At 43.8% G+C, this 17,812-nt stretch overlaps 1 long non-coding RNA gene across 2 annotated transcripts in view; it reads right to left on the bottom strand.

The window, feature by feature from the left end:
• Nucleotides 1–7,804: 7,804 nt before the first annotated feature.
• Nucleotides 7,805–17,812, bottom strand: part of LOC139014619 (uncharacterized) — a 122,126-nt gene continuing 112,118 nt past the window's right edge. For both annotated transcript variants that reach the window (XR_011472250.1, XR_011472249.1), the window contains exon 3: nt 7,805–8,062. This is a non-coding gene — a long non-coding RNA (uncharacterized lncRNA). The remainder of the gene's footprint in view (nt 8,063–17,812) is intronic.

Genomic DNA, 17,812 nt, shown 5'->3' with positions numbered 1-17,812 from the left:
GTGCAAGGTGCCACAGGCACATTTGCTTCTTTCTTCCCTTCTTCACACATTCTTTCTTTTCCTTGGCAGCTAAAACTCTGCCCAGGGAAGGCAGCTTTACTTCTTATTTTAAGTAATAAGTTTCTGGTCATTCCAAATATTGCAGCAATTGTACTTAGTACTCAGAGTCTATCTATATATATAAAGAGGCAGGGGCCGTCACATCCAAAACAACCAAATGGACGACCGAACAGGCTGAGTGGGGCTACAAGGTCAGTAGGGAGGTTAGTGAGGGATGACCAAACAACTGAAACGCAGGCTGTGTGGGGTGATCAGGCCAGCAGGGGGGGGGAGGGGGGTAGTGAGGGGTGACCAGGCTGGCAGGGGGGGTAGAAAGGGGTGATCAAGTCAGCAGGCAGAGGCAGTTAGGGATGATCAGGCTGGCAGGGGTGCCAGTTAGGGGCAATTAGGCAGGCAGGCAAGTGAGCATTAGGAGCCAAGGGTCCTGGATTGTGAGAGGGATGTCCACCAAGGGGTCCTGGATTGGAGAGGGTGCAGGCTGGGCTGAGGGGACAGCCCCCTGTGCACAAATTTTGTGCACCAGGCCTCTAGTAAATCTATAAGTCTAATCTGGTTATTTTGATAATACAGAGGCTTAATGGAGTTAGACTATGTCACACCTGCATAGTCTCAGCATTTAAAGGCATTTTTGGATTGGTTACTCTGGTTGTTGGAGTCATAGACAAGTAAATGCAGAGAGGGACTTGGTTCTTAGGAATTCTGTGACATTTTCTCTGTGATGAGAACATTTAAGATTTACCTCCTTAGCAACTATTGTCACTGTTGTACATTATGTCCCTAGGACTTATTCATCTTATAAATGGAAGTTTGTACCTTTTGACTACTTTCACCCATTCACCCACCACCCCCCCCAACCTCTAGCAATGACCAATCTGTTCTTTGAGTTTAGATTTTGTTTTTTAGATTCCACATATAAGTGAGATCATGCAGCATTTGTCTTTCTCTGTCTGACTTATTTTACTTAGTATAATGTTCCAATAGTACTGCCACAAATGGCAGGGTTTTCTTCCACTTGCGGTTTAATAATATTCATATATATTAATATACACATATGGATCTCACATCTTTTTTATAGATTTATTCATCAATGGACACTTAGGTTGTTCCCATGTGTTGGCTACCATAAATAATGGTGCAGTGAACATGGGTGCATATCTTTTCAAGATAGTTATTTTGTTTCCTTTGGATAAATATCCAGATACGGAATTACTAGAACATATGATAATTCTATTTTAAAATATGTTATAAACCTCCATACTCTTTTCCACAGTGACTGCACCAATTTATGTTCCCATGAAAACATGAAGTTTTGTTTTTAATAACAGACTGAGCCCTGGCTGGTTTGGCTCAGTGGATAGAGCATCGGTCTGTGGACTGAAAGGTCCCAGGTTCGATTCCGGTCTAGGGCACAGGCCTGGGTTGTGAGCTCGATCCCCAGTAGGGGGCATGCAGGAGGCAGCCGATCAATGATCCTCTCTCATTATTGATGTTTCCCTTCCTCTCTGAAATCAATAAAAATAAAAATATTAAAAAGAAAAAAACAGACTGAGATGGTAGGCCCTGAATCCGAGGACCAAGCTTACCTCAAAATGTAGAAAATGGAAAATGCCTACAGCCATTTATATTTTCCAAGGGAACCAAAGAATATTTTAATAATTAATATTGTAATCTCAAATAATCAATGAAGTATACATTTAGTGCTCATCAACACCAATGTGCTTATATACATTTTCCAGTCTCCTTGGCAGTAAGGTTGGCCATTTATTTGACTAAATATGGTTTCTAAAATGTAAACAGCATGTGGTGTCACTTCTGGCCTGAGGTGATTAAGTGTCTAGGTATGATTTGTCTGTGGATTCTTTCCTCTTCTACATGGTGGGAGTGAAGGGGTATGAGACTGCAGACCACATATGGAAGGAACACAGATCTGTGAGTCCCTGTGTGAGGGAGAGCTGCCCACAACCACTGCTGGACCCGATCAGACTCTGAGTGAGAACTAAACTTCAATTTTGTTAAACCACCGAGAGCTTTGTTACAACAGCTATCATTTATTACCCTCTAAGTCAGTGGTTCTCAACCTTCTGGCCCTTTAAATACAGTTCCTCATGTTGTGACCCAACCATAAAATTATTTTCGTTGCTACTTCATAACTGTAATGTTGCTACTGTTATGAATCGTAATGTAAATATCTGATATGCAGGATGGTCTTAGGCAACTCCTGTGAAAGGGTCGCTCGACCGCCGAAGGGGTCGCGACCCACAGGTTGAGAACCGCTGCTCTAAGTCATAGTATGTGCTATGAGATATATCTATAGAGTCTTCCCACTTACTTTGATTATAACTTGCATAAAAGATTGCACTCTGTGTCCCTTTGGAAGACACCAATCGTATTTCCCAATCTCAATTATTATATCTACAGTAGAAAGAAAAGCCATAAGATTCTCCAGAATGTAGAAAACAAAGCATGGCCTAACACACTTATGCTGCCAACTCGATGTTGCCTTTGAAAATCCAAAGAGCTCTAACTAAATTCCAAATGGTCTCTTAGTTTGGATTTCTGTTTTCCCCTCATGTTGTTTCCTTTGCCCAAAATGACTTTTACCCTCTTGTGTGCCTGGCACTGTCCCACCATGTTTCATGGTCCAACTTAAATGTCAACTCTTCTTTGAAGTCTTTCTCTAGTCGGCCCCAGGCAGAATTAATCACTCCATTTCTCTGTCCTTGCAAAGGTCATCGATGACTTCCAAATTGGCAGATCCAATGTCTTCTTTTCAGTCTATGTTCTATTTGACATTTTTTAGTATTAAAAATTTCCTCTTTATTAAGAACAAAAAATTCTTGGTTTTGAGATTTTACTCCCTGTGGATTATCTGCCTACTTTTCCCCCTATTCTTCTCAACTCTTTACCTGGTTCCTTCTATGCCTTCTCCTTCTATATTTTCTATATTAATGTCTCCAGTTTACACCCTTGGCTCTCTTCTCGCTTCACCAACTCATTGAAGACCCTCATTCTCTCCCTTGGTTTTCATAACCAGTAATAAGCCAATGACTTTAAAGGTGGTACCTTCAACTGAACTCTCACCTGAGTCCCAGACCATTATTTTCAATTATCCATTAGAAATCTCTACCTAGATGACTGTTAGTCACTGTACAAAATGGGTCAATTTCCTTCCTCCCCAAGTATGTTCTACCTCCTGTAGCCCTTCTCTCAATTACTAGCATACAGAATAGATAGCTACCCAAACTAGTAACCTTGAGAGTCGCTCTCTACTCTTCCCTTTTCTTCATCTTCCACACACAAGTTATCATCAACTCCTATTAAAAGGTCCTTTATGTGGAGAAAAGAACATATATGAGCTTTGGGTCAGGGAACTAAATTCAAATTTTTACTCAACCACTTATTAGTTAAATGACTTGGTTTAAATTACTTAATCTCTCTGAGCTTCTAATTTCTTATCTGTAAAATAGGGATAATAATTAAACATGGAACTCTCAGGAGTGTCACAAACAGTAAATGAAAAATGCATGAAAAATGTTTAGTGTAGGCAGACCAATATTCACAAATTCTAATCTTTTTTTTCTAAAACCCACATTCTCACTGCCTTAGTTCAGGACTTCATCACCTCTCACCTGGATTATTGCAAAAGCCATATAAAGAGTCTTTCTGCCTCTCTTCTCTTTCATACCCCCAACCCCATGCAGGTTTTTTTTTTTCCAAAGTGCTGTATGCTGCACCTTTCTCACACACAAATCAGCCACATTGCTCCCCTACTTAAAACTATAGCTAGACTCCCAGAGATAAAACTGCTTATCATCTGTCTTCTATCATCTCATCCTTCCCTGACCACATCATGCCTATCCTAGTTAGAGCTCTTTTGATTGTAAGGTACACATACTCAGTGAAACTAGCTTAAGAAAAGGGGAAGTTTAGTGCAAGGATGCCAAGAGCTCTTGGAAAGCCAATGACACTGGACCAAGTCCAGACCTTAGCAGACTTCCAAGCCTACTCAATCTCCTTCTGGCCCCAAAATATGGAATGTAGTAAAATGTAATAAAATAACATTATTGGAGGGGGGTCTCTATACATATTAAAAACTAAGAACAAAATTGTGAGGGACCTGAAATAAGGAACTCAGATTCAGAGCAGTTAGTAGGAGATGAAACACAGGAGAAGTTTAGACCAGCTAGGTTTCCATGGTTCTGCTGCTTGCACGATGGGTATGGGATCCAGAAGAGCAGGCCAGCACCAGGGCCGCTAGACCCTCTCTACCTGCCTGAAGCTCCCTGCTTAAAGTCATAAAGGGCTGAGAAAACAATGGCCAAAATTCTGAGCACCAGAGAAGTTTACACCAACATTGTGGTTGGAAAAGGGATTACCTGGTAGAAGTCAGAGCCCAGGAATATGTCATGCATATACTCACGATGTCCCACATGATGCAGGAAGCCCAGGAGGAGAAGCTAAAGAGTAGAAGCCCCCCCTCCGCGCCCCCCCCCCCCCCCCCCCCCCCGCCGCTGTCCCAGGCCAGGCGGAAGCAAAGGCAGAGAATTCCTGTGTGGCTGCTTCTGAAGCCCAATCATCGGTGTGTCCCACAAAAAGCAGCACCTGCCAGGACAGCATTCTCAGGGAACAATAACAATGATGAAGGGGAATGAGTCTCAGGTGACACATGAGACATCTGTATGACATCTCTAAAACTAGGGGGGACACTGAAGAATCCAAAATAAATGTATTGCCATTAAAACTTCCTTTCAATGTATATGTAACTATATTGACCACCTCAAATTTCTCGTTTTGTTTATGATCTGTGTCGCCCCACTAGAACGCAAGGGCTCCAAGGGTAGGTCACTGCTATCTTGCAGCAGGTGGTATGCATTTGCTTCGGGGATAAAAGGGGTCGTCTATAAAGCTGCTTTTTATACACCAGAAAACAGCCCCATACCAGGAAATGGCATTGTTAATAAACTGAAAAATAATGTTCTTATTTGCTCATAACCATGTGCATTGGAGAAAACAAGAAAGCTCTATGTACTCATACCCCAGTTTCAACAACTATAAATTCATAGTCAATCTTAATTCCTAAAATAAAAGTGTTTTGTGTTCCAAGAGATAAAGGAAGAAACAGGTGCCATAAGGCAAGAATGGGACCTCATGAAAAAAGAGAAATCAAAGTGAAAGTAGAGAAATATAAAACAATAATTATTTTAAAATTTTAAGCCCCAACTTGATAGATAGTTGAACAGAAAATTACACACAACTCAATAGATAATTAAACTAGACACTACCTCCGAAGAAATCACTCAGAATGTAGGACAAGGGACAAAAGCTGGAAAACATAAAAGAGAAATTAAAGAGGCTTGGAGGCTAGAATCAGATGTTTCAGAATAAGCATATGGTGGTAATGAGAAGGCAGTGGGTTTTCCAAAATTGGCAACAGATATTCTCAAAAGTGAAGGAAATTCTGGACCCTTAGAGGAATCCATACAAATAAACACACCCCCAGGCTCGTGGGCATGAGACTGTAGAGCCCTAAATACAAAGAGAAAATCATATAATGTACCAGAGCCACAACTACAAATTGATTTTAAAAATCTCACTGGCAGAACCAGCTGGTGGCCACTCTCTCTTCCCATCTTAACAATATCACTTTTTTGTTCCAAGCACAATGTCAGATTAAACAAACAAATAACAACAGCAACAAAAGCATTCTTCTACCTTTCAGCTTCCCTCAGATCTTGGAGTGGCCACATGACAACATTCTCACTTAAGGTATATATGGGAGCTAGGATTCTGGAAATTATTTTTCTTTCCTGATAAGGCATTGACCCTTCATCTGATGTTCATGGACCTGGACCAAATTTCTAATTGGTTGCTCCTGTGAAAAGAATGAGGGCCAGGGAAGGAAAAGGGGAATATTCAACTTTAAATTTTAGTTGTAATTTCTGTATCTTTTATAATGTATATATCTAGAGCAAACAGGACAAATTCCTAACATTTGCTAATTCTGGGTGATAGCTATATGGATAGTTGTTAAAATTTTATCTATGTAATTATGATTTTTTAACTTTATAAGATTACCCCTCCCCCCCCCCCCAAAAAAAAAGATTCCCATGAAATGACAAGGCCTTCTGAGAACAGAAATGAGAAAGGTTTTGGGACTGGAGGCAGGTTCTCTCTTGGGGTCCCATGGGGTGAGGGGTAAGAAGAAAATACACAGGATCTCTGCCTGGCCTCTCCTTCCTCATCTGTCTCTCTCTCTCTCCTTCCACACTCTCATGGTTCATTCATCTTCATGACTTTGCATACACAGAGTCAACCCCAACACTGCCACAGCACCCCCATTGATGCAAGCTCGCCTTCAGTACCCCCAGATAACCACAGCAGTCTCTGTTTCCCAAATTTAAAACCCTGAGTAATGACTGACATTGGTAGGTCTTCTCAATTAAGCCACAAGTCATGGCGCCCTGAATGAGCTATAAACCTCTGCTTTGAAATCAGATACCTGCCCCTGATCCACTCATCCATGACCAAGGCTGGGCTGCCATGGGGTAGATGGGAGGCGTGGAAACTGTAGGCAAGTGGGGAGAGAATGGTCATGTTCAGGTGGTTTGCTCTTCTTAGAACACATTTTCCAATGCCTCCCTCAGCTTCATCTCTGCCTGGCAACGTGTTCTTCTTCATGAGGGAGATATAATTTTTCTAGGAAGCCACCCAGCTTCTCCCAGACAGTGGGAGTACCCCCTTTCCTCTTCTACAGCACTTGTTCCATATAGTATGCCACTTACACATGGGATCATAGCTATTTGTTTACTAGTGTGTCTTTTTTACTAGACTGTGAACCTCTCAAGGGCAAAGGCTACCTCAGCTGTCCTATATTTCCAGTGCTGGACACCGTCCCTGCAGCATGGGAGTGACTCAATAAATGGCCGCCACTTGATCTGTGAGCCTAGCCTTCCAAATATTCATTGTCACCTTCTAGTAAGTGCTCTACAGAATGTCCATAAGAGGGGTAGTTCACAGAGTGGTAGACCTTGAGTCCAGCTTCCTTAATTTACATATAGGGAAACTGGGACCCTGACAGGTGAGGGAAGTTGACCAGGTCACATGCCTGATAAATGGGGGTCGTGGGGTGGGAAGGAGGTCTCCTCCCTTCTTGTCGATCAGGTAGAAGTCCATTGACAACTCTCCCCTCAAAGGGCAGTTCTGGAGATAAAGCACACCAAGCCCTTAGGTTCCACTGAATCCTAAGAACGGGACACCCCCGCATGTTTAATCACGCTCAGAGCAGCTTTATGAGTACAAATGTTACAAAGACTTGCACTGCTCCTCACTATCACTCTTCTTGTTTTTTCTTGAGCCGCCCTCAAAGCACACTGGGTCCCTTCTGAGAAAGGCCCGTCATCCCAGGCTTTGAACTTGATATCTGAGGCCCTCTCTGGCCATCAGTGACACAAGCAGAGAAAGGACAGATGTGTCTCCATGACCCTGGCACAGATGACTCCAGTTTATGACTCTGACCCGCCCTGAAGCCTGTTCCACTGTGTTGGACTGGGCCGTGCCTGCACAGGAAGCTCTGTGTGTCACTGCACTGCGGGCAGGACCCGGCAAAGCCCTTCCGAGGGCTGATAACAGTGTTTGGTTTGGATCAAGAGGAAAAATAAGGCACTTGGGATAATAGAGGCGGATGAGGAAAAGACACGGGACTCCAACATGAGAGCAAAAGGAGATTATTGCTTTGAACCCCTAATGTGGTAACTAACTCTAGACAATGAGCATTGGAGCGGAAACAGTGACATTGGGAGAGCAAGCTTCCTTCCACCCAGGGGCAGTCACAGCGAAGAGTTCACCGGGCCCAGGGCACTGGCAGGCGTTGTGTTATGGCTGCAGAAGGACAAACAGTGGGGTCAAGGAAGTCAAAGGACAAGATCTTGGGGCTTAGATGACTTCAGCTGCATCTGCTCACAGGAAAAGGAGTTCCCTCATGTGGATGACAACACAAGACCATCTGAAAGGAAGAAAAGGCAGATGAGTAGGCTGCGGCTTGAAACAGTTGCATCCCTAAGAGCAGGGTGATCATATTATTTGTTCTGGTTAAACCGCTTTGGGTGGATGGTGGGTAAGGCCCCTTATCAGAGACCTTGTGAGGAAACTTCCTCACTGTTTGACTAAATCGGGGAGATTTTTGTCACTGAGTGAGGGACACACATCAAGGGAGAAAGCGAAGTTGTTCAGAATATTAGGAGGGGTTTTTAGTGGCTGGGGTGAGAGATGAGTCAGAGAAGAAACAGCCGACAAAGATAAGAAACAAGGTGGAAGAAGGAAAGACATGTTAGACGGGCAGTTGTATTTACTGTGAGGCATGAGCTATGATTTTTCTTCTTCGTCTCTCCAGGAAACTTTAAAGATTTCAGTGGAATATGCATTTCTTCCTAAGGCACTGTGGGGATGGGACTCATTTTGTGGGATGCTTGTTTTAGACTCAGGTGGCTGTGGGGTGAGAGCCGAGTTCTCTGCGGCCTGCCCCAGCTGGCTTCTACTTTTAAATAAATTGTTTCTGTGGAACTTCCCCTGCCAGGATCTCAGGCCTTTGACAGAAGTGCCAACTTGGCATGAATAGAGGAAAAATACTTTCTTCTCTTATCTCCACTCCCAGAGCTCTGCGATTGTAGTTAAAGCTAGATGATGTATTAATAATTTACTGCAGCATAGTACTTATTGAGAAACTTTGTGCTTTGTTTTACACTGTGGCAGTCTCATTAGGGAAGAATAGAGGAGAGAGAGAGAGAAAGAGAGAGGTTGCTAGGCTGAGCCTAGGAAGAAAATACAAAAATAGGCTTTTTTATCCCCCAAGGTCTAGACTCACTGAGAATAATTGGCACAGGGTGTCCCAGAGTAGGTGTGGATGAAGGCTGAGCAGTTCACAGGCTGAAGAGAGGAAGGACTGACTAATGCAGGAGGAGGACAGAACTGTGCAGTGGTACAGACGTGGGCTCCTGAAGGCAGGGGTCATCGTTGCTAGATATCCGGCTGGAGCTGACTTGGGTGAGATGGATTGTGGGGGCCTGTGACAGGAGGGAGCTGCTGTGTTCAGGAAAGGCTAGGTTTTGCTGAGTCAACAAACACATCCTGAAACTCCTCGGAGTCACACAGCACAAAGTGAGTCGGGCTGCTATAAGTTAGCAGCTTTCGTGGGCAGTTAGCCTCCATGCAGCAACCCAAGGGTGCATCTATCCTGTAGCTGTGCCTTCTAGAACACATGGCTTCCAAGGGGGACTGCAGATCTGTACTGCCCGGTATGGTGGCCAGTAGCCACATGTGGCTATTTATGTTTAAATTAATTAAACCTAAATTAAATTTAAAATTCAGGTCCTTGATCCTGAAAGGCTCATAGTGGAAGTTGCAGGCATGAAATGTCTCCATCGAGGAAGAAAGTTCAGTTGGACAGATCTGGGGCAATGTTCGCCACATCCCATTGGTGGAACCAGTCCCTTAATCCCAACCTCACTGCTGTGCATGCTGGGATGTACATGTAGGTGTGCCTGGAGGAGAAAGAGAGATTGATGAGTCTCTAGTCTTCCCCACAGGGTATTTCCCAGCCTGGCGGCTAGGAGAGACCCAAGAACACCCACGCCCACATGGATCAACAAGCTGGGGCCGCGGCTCACAGCAGAGCAGGGGCCAGAGAGTGAGTCCTCTTCAGTTTCTTGCACAGTCCAAAGGTGGAGTGGGAGCAGGGGAGAGAGAACCAGAAGGCAAGAAAGTCCTGAAAAGTGGCTGGTAGGTTTTTCTCCAGATCTGAGGTGAGGAGCAGAGAGCTCAGCATGACTCAGCAGATGCTGATGCAGAGAATGAGAAAACATTCACTCTTTGTTTTTCTACAGATTTTAAATCTTTCAATTCTGTACATGATGTGCAAATCAAGTTTGCAAATGCCATAAAATAATTTACCGACACGTGGACATAAACAAATTGTACCCCAAGCATAGTCTCATACCAGTTGATAGATTTAGATGCATGATAAATGCATATAAATATTAGGCAGACAAAAGATGATTATCTCTGACAAAACTTCAATTAACTCAAACTCAAATAAAAACACCCTTAAATAATGTTTTTATTTTAGATGGCTCGTTTTTTAGAAAAGTAAATAAATAAGAACAAAAACAAGCAATAGAATTTTAAAACATCTATAGTTCCACCCCAATTTTCAGTATCACCTATACTCATAGTACAGTACAATAAGAATGACTATGTAGCCCTAGCAGGTTTGGCTCAATGGATAGAGCATCAGCCAGTGGACTGAAGGGTCTCAGGTTCAATTCTAGTCAAGGGCACATACCTGTGTTGCAAGCACCATCCCAGACCCTGGTCAGGGCACGTACGGGAGGCAACCAATCGATATGTCTCTCTCACATTGATGTTTCCCTTTGTCTTTTCCCCTCCCTGTCCACTCTCTCTAAAAATAAATGGAAAAATATCCTCGGGTGAGTATTAACAAACAAACAAAAAAGAATGACTATTTATAATAGAGAAATGAAAGACACTGAATTCTTGAGTGAATTAGTGAAAGCCAGAATTAATGAACTAGTACTTTTCAGAAAGATATTTTAGCAAGGACTGAACCAAAGGAGATTTGACCTAATTAAGCAGAAAACGAGATTTAAAAGTGGTCCATTCCTTGAAAGAAGAAGAATAAGGGAACAGGCATTTATTGAGAAACCAGTAAGTGTATAATTTTCCCACCTTAAAGATGAGCTTCAGTTCTCACCATCAGTAAGTGGCAAGGTTGGAAATAAAACACAGTGATTCCTGGGCTCAAAGCCCACGTTCCAAAAAAGGAATATAACTATATCACATGACCTCTCCAAGAATAGTCTATTCAGGCTTTGCTATTTTTATTTTTTACTCTATGTGTGTTGATGAATTATACTCCATAAATTAAAACTTCTGCTCCTTTCACAGTGGTGATGTAAAATAAATCCAAACTTTGATCCCCAACCAAAATGTCATCATTCTCACTCTCTGTTGATTACAATCTGATGTCCTCACGTGGTGCTGGCCTCACTGAGTTGTCTCTGCCATGCTTTTCTTGGGGTCATGGAGCCCGCCCTTCCTGTGCAGACTTAGGCTTCCCTGGGGGCCTACACCGTGGCCAGGTAGACAGGTGATCAGTTACCTCCTGCAGTTCCCACATCTGAACTTAGTCTCTCTTTCCTACTAATGGGTCCCCCGGGAAGGAGGTTTCTAATGACGAAAACTAAATGAGATAAGGTACACATTTCCGATGCAAATAACAAGGATCATGATCACTCTGGACCAAATAACACCTGTTTGGCCACTGTTAATTCTCACACTCACCCTGCTGTGCCGAAAGCTGGCCTTAACATTTGCACAAGGTGAGGCTAGGTTCTGCTGGGCTGGGTGCAGGGCCAGCTCCTCCCTGGGAAAGCTCAGGGCTCATCTCCCCACAGGAATGCTCCACTCTCTCTAGAAAGACATTTCATCTACAAACCTAGTGGTGAGCTGGATCTGTGAAATTCCACTTAATTTAAAGCTGGTCAAACTTCTTTGCCAACCAGAAGTACTTGAGCCCTTGAGCATAACGCAGCTGAGCCGTCAAGCCGTGTTCAAATGCAATGCTCCCTGTTATCTCTCCCTGCAGAAAACCCAAGATGAGGTGAACTTGAAAAGCAAAGGCACTAGCCAGCTTCCTGCAGAGCATCAAGACAGCTGAGAAAAGAGGGGGCTCTCGGGGTGGCACAGAAGGTGGTTTTGACTGCGGCTCCTGGAGAGCCAGGGGAAGGTTCTGAGTATGAAGCGGCCTCGTGGGTCCAGGCCACGGGAAGGGACAGGGACGGTGCAGTCTGGGACTCTGTCCTCTAATTATTCCAGCTGACTGAGGCTTTCAGATCTTTTCATTTTCATTCTGAAATGATTAGCTTTGAATGCTGAGGTTTTATGTTGAAAATATAATGAAAACCTTCACGAGTTTGGAATGAGATGCAGGAGCTCCCATTGGCGGGATTTCTCTCTGGGGATTGGACAAGGCAAACGCAGGGGGCAAGTACTGGATCCGGCACCTCCTGAGGCCTTTGGGTCACTGTGCAGCGCACTTCTTTGGATTCTAATTTTCCAGCTCTTTTCTGAGAAATGCCACTCTCCTTTTTGTCTCATAATCACAGAGAAGGGGAGACACTGTGGGAAAGAGTGGTGTCTGGTACTACGACATAATTACTCAGAATGAAAAGTTTGCCTTTGGATAAGTAGCACTGGGCAAAAGAGAGGTCAAAAAGAGGGCATTCAGAGAAAAACCTCAATTTTTCTAGATGCCACCAAAAGAAAACCAGACTAGTGTTTGGTCTGGGCCTTGTGGGTGCCCAAACATTTTAAATTCAGCAAATAAAACTATTCTGAATTCATGATGCTGAACAACTAACTTGTCTGGTGTTTTGTTCCCCAGAAACCTCACAATAAATGAAAGTCTATCTCTACGCCATGAAGATTTCTTTGACGACATCTTTTTTCATGGTGGAAAGTAAATCGTGCCCCAATGCTTTAAAAATGGTGATTTCAAACATTCCTCTTTCTTGGGTATGACTTCTAGATACAACATCACACATTTCCAATTCTGAAAGAAACGTCTGAATCACAGTACAGCCCACTGAACTTTGTGGTCTTCACTCGTGGGCGTTTTTGGTCAGAAGGACACTAGCCCTGCTGAGGACGGCTGGGTCAGGGCTCCGCTTCGGGGAAGCGGCTCCCAAGGCCTCCAGAGCTGCTCCTGACAATTCCAGTGCAGCAAACACCCCTGTGCCCGGGGCTTTCTAAGTCTCCCGACACATTTACTTGCCTCGCCTTAGTGCCACCCATGAAAGTGAGGACAGTTCCTTCTGGGTGACAGCGAGAGGAGAGGGAGCCATTCTCTTCATGAGGAAGACGTTGTCACTGTTCTCTCAGGAGTGAAGTCTGTGATTTTTGAAGTCTATAAAAGAGAGTTTTGTTCATTGCTAAGCTCTTAAGGCCACCTTTCTAAGTCATGGAAGTAGTCAGAAACAAAACTTTGTTGTCATTAATATATCAGAAAAAGAATAGAAAATGATCAGTTATTTGCAAATAGACTTTTCATTTACTCTCCCCAATTTCACTTGATAAATGTCACACTTCCTGGTTTACTTGGCCCACATACCCTTCAGAAGGCATAGTCAAATGAGCAGATGATCACTGGTGCTTGTGTCGAAGAACATGCTTTATTTGAGTGGCTGAATTTGGGGGTGGCTTCTGTGGTCTGGCATGAATTGATATTTCTTTCCATGGTCTAGAGTGGACACTGAAACTACTGGCCATTTTCCACATGACATCAGCCTTGGTGAAGTAGCATGAGGTACCCCATGCAGCTCAGAAAAAATTCCTCTGCTGTAAGTAAATATTTGCTGAATGAATGCAAGACCTTCATGCCAACTCTTTTAGCTATGAAAGGCCATGATTCATTATTTTATGAATAATCTACCCTGTTTGCTACATATTTAACTTGTATTAAACATTAAATTGAATTAGATAGTTCATACCCTGTGGATTATTTCTCATATAGTCTTTTGGCACAAGACAGTATTTAATTAACATGAAACAGTGTACATCAGCATTGACAAAGAAGTTGGTATATGAAGCTGAAAACTCCCCTTTCACTGGCCACCAAATTCCTGATTGTTTTAAGCGTCCACTACTTCTCAAGCATCAGCTGAAGATGAGAGAATAACTTCCTTTTGATTCCCTTGCCACATGCCTTCTTTAGGATCACACGGCAGTCCCATGGGAAACCCATGGTTAGTCACTCCCTTTGATGCTCTTCTGGGAGCGCAAGCAACTTATACATCATGAGCCTTTTTCAGCTTCAAGTCAGCTTCCGACTTAATGTTCAACATGTGAATCATATGCTGAGAGTCATGTTGGTATGGGAATCTTTGTCCTAATCCCTTGAAGTCCATCTCTTTCATTAATGTGTCATGCTCTATTTCCTGTAAGTAAAAGAGTCACTTCTAACTTCCTGTGGAACACATTTTTCTAAGACCAATTCAAAGACCTCCCTCAAAACCCTCTCTTGATGAATAATTGGATATTAAGATGGGTGAATACAGGCTGGTCTTCAGAAGCCTCTACACCTATTCATCAGAACTCTAGAAACCTCAGAATCTTTGTGTGCCTCTGGAAACTGCTATAGGAGTTAAGAATTTAGACTGGTGATCCTCCAAATGATCAACTGTGTTCTCTGACCAACATTCCAAGGAACCATATTGAGAAATTTATATTGCCCAGGAAAAAGCTAAATCTTACAGACTACTTTCTCATAGATATGGGACTATTGGAAAAATTAACATAAGACCTCAGGTGGCCTGTGTTATTTCCAATTAGAAAATCTGAAAAATCTAACTTGAAATTTTAGTTAGGTTTTATCAATATCTTGAGTTTGAGATGTCGTGGAAACTGTCATTTTTCTTCATTATTTTTCTTCTTTCTGGCATAATCATGGACACTTTACCCATTTTGTTTCAGGGTTTTTTTCCAGCCTATAAACATTGCCTGCCTAACACATTTATGACTGGTCTGTGATTGGTTTAGAGAATATGTGATTGGGCTTTCTTAAAAGCAGCACCATTTGAGGTCAGAATGACATTTGTTCATTCAAGCAACAAGCCCAGCCAATTGGCAATGACCTTTTACAATAAAATATTAATATGAAGAAACAGTATTTTTTATCATCTAAGGTCTTTGTAGCAGATGCACTGCGGAACTTTCTTCTCTCCCTAATTCATTCATACTGTGTGCAATACATCAGATTCCACCTGCTTATAGCTCTATAGGGAGAAGTCATGGTGGCTTTTATCCAGTGAGTCTTGGCAGGCCCCAGCTATACATTGTTACTTGATTAAGGATTTGGCATCTGAGCTAAGGTAAGCCTTTTTATGGCAATATCCAGAATGGGCTTCCTAGTAAATGACATCATCCTCCAAGAATGTTTCTAAAGAGACTGTCATAAAGCTTTTCTGTGGGTAAACATTTCATGTGTAGCCTACTTACTTTATTTCACAGACCAGGTGGGATACCACTAACTCATCGAGATTTCTTAACCTGGGATTCTGCCCTCCTGGATGTGAGGGCGGGGAAATCTTCAGAAGTTGCTGCTTGGTGGTAGTTGATGCCAGTAGCAATAGATTATAGAAGAATGGATGGGAAGAAGCAGAAATTCTATATCTTCTGAGCCCCCTCCTTATTTCCCATTCTGCCTGGACTTTAGAATCGGTTGTAATGATGTGAGGACAACTAGAAGAAAAGTGATCTGGTAGGCAAGGCTGTAAAGAAAGCTAAGGAGCCTTTGGAGAGCCGTCGAGTGATGAGAGATAGGCGACATCACAGGGTTTTGCTTACAAGTAAACTGTAAGGACTCTGCCTGTCCGAGAGGCCATCAAGTCATTCTCTGCTCCATGGAGTACTTCAAAGCACAAGCTTGGGGGTCATGAGGGCTCCACCACTGACCAGCCAGTAACTGGGGCATTTTACCTAAATTCTTTAAACCTTTGCTTTCCTGGTTCATAGTAAATGCTCAATAAATCTTAGCCTTTATTAATCTTTGTCTTTGCGGATTGTGAACCAAATGAGAAGTAGGCATAGGAATCAGAGATCCAATCATCAGATGATTATAAGTAAAGATGGGTCAGAGATTGAAGCTAAGTGCCAACTCCCTTTTCTTCAGCTGTGACTTTGAAATATACTCAAGCGGACAGTTAGGGCTACAGAGTGCTCACTGCCCGTCAGCCACATGGACAACTGCGACTTGCCATGCACCAGTGGATAACAGAGGACCCAGGAGCCTGAGAAAGAGGGTAACCCAGGTCCCCCCAAGTTTGTTCACCACCTGGAAGCAGAGGTAATAGGGGAAGGCTTACAGCCAGAAGGTAGGTTCAAGGTGAGAGAGAGACAGAGATAGAGAGTTAGACTATGCATGGGGCGACCACTGAAAGCAAAGAAGTCTCCCTTTATGGGTGAGCAGGAACAGGGAGAAGGAGAAGGGGACTCCTTTTGCCAGTGGCAATGTGTTTATTGATTATTGCTCTCCTCTTTGGCAGAGGGTAACTCCACAATGACCCTCTTAGCAAAGAGAGCCATTAGCTCCCTCCAAATAGATATGAGAACCATTGGGAATGGTGTTTGAAAGGACAGCAGAACTGTCACGTGGTATTTGTAGGGCTTCCTTCCTCCCTGCCCTTTCCACCTGTTTTAGGTTCCTCCCGGTCTCTCCACATTTCTGTCCCAGCTCCTGGGCTGACATCTAAGCTCCTCCTGGCAGAACAGGCAGTGGTAAGAGGGAAAGTGGGGGCCGCAGAATCTACAGTTTAGAAACGAGCAGGGCTGGATTCTGGGAAGTGCTTGTGTGAAGCTCGCTCTGAGCTGAGCCTTGAGGGCGGAGGACCAGGAGAAGTGCCCAGGGTGAGAGGTGCAGAGCCCACCGCACACCCAGGGCTTTCCCTCGGAAACTGCCAGGAGTGGAGGACGCTGAGAAAGGTCGGAATAAAATGCGCAGAAAGTGTAAGCTAATGCTTCACTCGGCTAGCCTTGCCTCCTATACTTGGACTTCTTATGCAGCAGCTAATAATCTAACTAGTAAGGGTGGGTGTAGATAACATTTCATGGAGTTCTTCTCCCATCTATGTTGGGGGCTGAAAACATGCTCTGCTGCAGGCAATACTCCCCAGATATCATCTCATCAAGCCAGAACCTAGGGTTCTCCACATCACCCTTTACACAGTGTGCTGATTCCTCCGTTAGCAGTTTTGAGCCCCCACATTTCACTCTAAAGAACTTGCTCTTTTTCCCTCAGTTAATTTTTTTCCCCTTTCAAAACAAAAGATCCTTCAAGTGACTGCACTCCCACCAAGAGAAGTATTCTCAAGTGCCCTCGGCTCTGAAAAACAGAAAATATTCTAAAATAAGACCCATTGTTAGGCTGCCGAGAGCATCGGCTTGGGGTGGGAGATGGGGAAGTGGGGGCAGGCGAGGGGCAGTGGGACTCCTTCAAAGGACTTTCCATCTGGAAAGGGCAGTGCATGGGGGTGTTTGGAAAACCGTGGGCACAGGAAATGTGAGTCCTTAAAAAGCAAACAAACAAACCAAACAACAAAAGAAAACTGCATCATTATCCACAAGAGATGTAAACGGAACCATATGTGTCTGGGTGAACAGAGTCCTGGGCCTGTTCTCCGTGCACCTTGAAGTTCAGGAAGCCTCCAAGCAGGCATCTCTGGGAAGATCCCCACTGACCACCTCGGTCCCCTGGGGCCACTCCCAGCGTTATCCTCACCAGGGCTTTCTCACACCCCAAAGCCCCTCACAACATGGCCCGTAGGATGAACTCCTTCACCAATCTGTAGATGAGTGGTGGCCTCACGGGTGAGGCTACAACTCATCCCAGAAAGCTTGGAGCCAGAGCTGGATTTGGTCCAGGAGGGGGAGGAGCCCAGTGGTGGGACATCTGCCACCAGGCTGTATTCAGGGAGCCCTGGGATGTCCTCTGCAAAGCCCTTCTCCGTGAGTATGTTATCAGCCTGAGGGGGCTTTTCGCTGAGGAACCTGCTTTCTATCGTGTTCTCCATTCCCTGTCCAAGCTACCCCTGAATTTAGAATAACTTGTACAGTATTTTTGGGTGGGGAGTGGGTGGAAAGTTAACTTTTAACTTTGGTGCCTGGGCCTGAGAGTCTCATCTTA

Source organism: Myotis yumanensis, unplaced genomic scaffold (assembly GCF_028538775.1).
Source record: "Myotis yumanensis isolate MYYU_CA2020_CCGP unplaced genomic scaffold, mMyoYum1.0.hap1 SCAF_7, whole genome shotgun sequence".
NCBI classification, from domain to species: domain Eukaryota; kingdom Metazoa; phylum Chordata; class Mammalia; order Chiroptera; family Vespertilionidae; genus Myotis; species Myotis yumanensis.
Note: the sequence above shows the minus strand (reverse complement) of the source record. Positions and strands in the feature narration are given on the sequence as shown.